Source organism: Saccopteryx leptura, chromosome 4, assembly GCF_036850995.1.
Source record: "Saccopteryx leptura isolate mSacLep1 chromosome 4, mSacLep1_pri_phased_curated, whole genome shotgun sequence".
Classification (NCBI taxonomy): Eukaryota; Metazoa; Chordata; class Mammalia; order Chiroptera; family Emballonuridae; genus Saccopteryx; species Saccopteryx leptura.
The window spans coordinates 133,703,607-133,706,242 of NC_089506.1; the positions used below are offsets into that span (position 1 = coordinate 133,703,607).

At 36.6% G+C, this 2,636-nt stretch overlaps 1 pseudogene; it reads right to left on the reverse strand.

Annotated features, from left to right (window-relative positions):
- Positions 1 to 334: 334 nt before the first annotated feature.
- Positions 335 to 434, reverse strand: LOC136404572 (small nucleolar RNA U3; annotated as a pseudogene).
- Positions 435 to 2,636: the final 2,202 nt, after the last annotated feature.

A 2,636-nucleotide genomic window follows, 5' to 3' on the forward strand; every position in this document is an offset into this window, starting at 1 on the left:
ATAAGTATGTTCACAATTATAGATTGTATATCCTAGCTAGCATATAATTTATGTTGTGAAAATTATTTGTTATTCCAAGGCAAGGCATTCAATCCTATTGGTGGAACGATTCCCATTGAGACCGCTTAAATAGTGGTGTTCATTCAGTTACTGGCGTTTATCTACTCCACCAGTGGGCTGACTATACCATTGTGCCCCAGGGACAGAGAGCACAGTGTTATCAAAAGGTTTATGTGTTTAATATGGTAATGTAAAAACTTTAGGAGATGGAGTTATGCAGACTTGGTTCTGAATCCCAGTATCATAACATGCTGTCTTGAACAAATTTATGAAATCCTCTGGGCCTGAGGTTTTGTTATTTCTAAAAGAAGAATACTAAAACAAAAAAAGTTCAGATAACAAACTATAGAAATGATCCCTGAAAGTATAGTCTTAAGAGTTCAGATAAAATAAGAATACTAGCATTTATTTCACAAGGTTGTTGGGAAAGTTAACTGATAATCTGAATTAGAGTAAGCACCTGTTCATGTATTGATTCATGAACAATATTAATTGAATGTCTTCTCTTTTTCAGGCACCATGTGAGGGGTGGGGTTATTACAGTGAACAGTGCAGACAATCATTGCTGTCTTCTGAAACTTACCTTCTAGGTTCTATTCCCCGGCACTCAGTCCCTTCTTATTTATTTTCTCTCCACTAGCATTCAGTGTTGGTCACCTGTGTGACAACAATGAAAACATTATTCAGAATATCTCCTTCAAAATATAAGCCAAGATATGCAAAGCAGATGATTTGATAAAATATTCCTCTAGCTAATATGGTTTTGATACTAAATTACTCTCGCCTTTAAAATCATGCCTGGATTTGTTACTTTTCTACATATATTTCTGCAATCTTGTCAACATAGTCTAAGTATCTTGGCATTTGTGAATTTCATGAAAGACTTTTTATGTTAAAATTATTACAAACAAATTTTTAAATTATTAAATACTAACTAGAATGCGATGGATTTTTCTCTTTGCCTTGCAAATGAGTTCATATCATAAAAGGTGATTCTAACTTTGGTGATGTAAAACTTAAAGAATAATGTTCTAGATGCTTTTATATATCTGTTCTTCTAATCTTCACAGCAACTCTATGCAGTAGATATTATTAATTTAACATTTTACAGATGAGAAAAATGAGGCACAGAGTTTAGGTGATTTTCTTCAGTTGGAGTCCAGTAAATGTAAGGCCAGAATTCACATACAGGTGAAGCTTTAGGAAAAACAGCAATGCAGACATGCAACCAGCTCCATGCACATACCCACAACTTTTAAAGACAATCTTGCATAGAAATGAAACTGGATGAGGGTTGTTATTCTCTGTTCAAGTTAGCTTGTGCCGCTTGGCAACTCCCAGCCCATTCTTACTTAAGTATATGTAGATTTCCTCCGAAGTCTTGATTTGGGCTTTTTCTTCATACTCCCCTCTTTTCAGTATAGCACTCTCGTACTAACTATGCCCTTGTGTATTATCTTCCTATTGGCTGCCATAGCAAATTCCCACAAGTTTAGTGGCTTAAAACAACACACATTTATTAGCTTGTAATTCTGGACATCAGAATTGTAATTGTAATTCTGAACATCAAAAGTCTAAGACAGTCTAATTGGGCTAAAAAATTGAAGTGTAGGCAGCACTGTATCCCTTCTGGAGGTTTGAGGGGGAAATCTTTTCTTTGCCTTTTCAGCTTCGGGAGGCTTCCAGAATTCTTTGACTCATGGTTTTATCCTTCATCGTCAAAACTACCAATGCAGCATACTGACATTTCTCTCCCTGACTCTGACCCTCCTGAATCCCTCTTTTAAAGACTCGTGTGGTTACATGGGCCCACTTGGATAAACCAGGATAATCTCTCCATCTCAAAATCCCTGACTTAGTCATGCTGAAAAGTTCCTTTGGCTATAGAAGGGAACCTATTCACAGATACTGGGTTAGGTGGTTGATATCTTTGGGATCACACCTGGCCTGCCAGACCCAGTGTTCCTGAATGATTTCATCTGATATTTGCTTAATCTGTGACATGATTGTTCTTCTCTTAAGCCAAACTTGTTGGACATGCAGTGGTCTTCAGTGACTCCAGCAACTTCATCATTTCCAACCCCTGCATCTCCAGATAATCCTTCTGGCTGGAACCTTTTGTAATCAAGACACTTCTAGTTCAAAACTCCAGGGGTTATATTAAAAAATTCTTTTACTCCATTGAAGAGTGTTCATTTTGTAGGCCAAATCTATGAAATCCTTTATTAGTCTCTTTCCCAGATTTACATAGAATAAGTCTTATACATGTTATTTAGCTCATTACATTGGAGAGTTGTAGTTTCTTTAAGTTGTTACATATCCATATGTTACAGAATTCAGTTTATACTTTTATGAAACCTAAACTTGGTTCTTCAAAGTTCCCATGACATGCTTGTTTCAGATGAAGGAAAAACTAAAGTTGGCCCTCTGTGCTGGGCACCACTGTATGTCAAAAATATTATGAATATCTGATTTGATCCTCAAAAAATTATCTGAATTCTGGCTTCTCTGACCCTATTTCCTGACCCCACTGTCACTGTTTCCCTTTGTGGAAACAGTGGCCTCATTCTGATGCC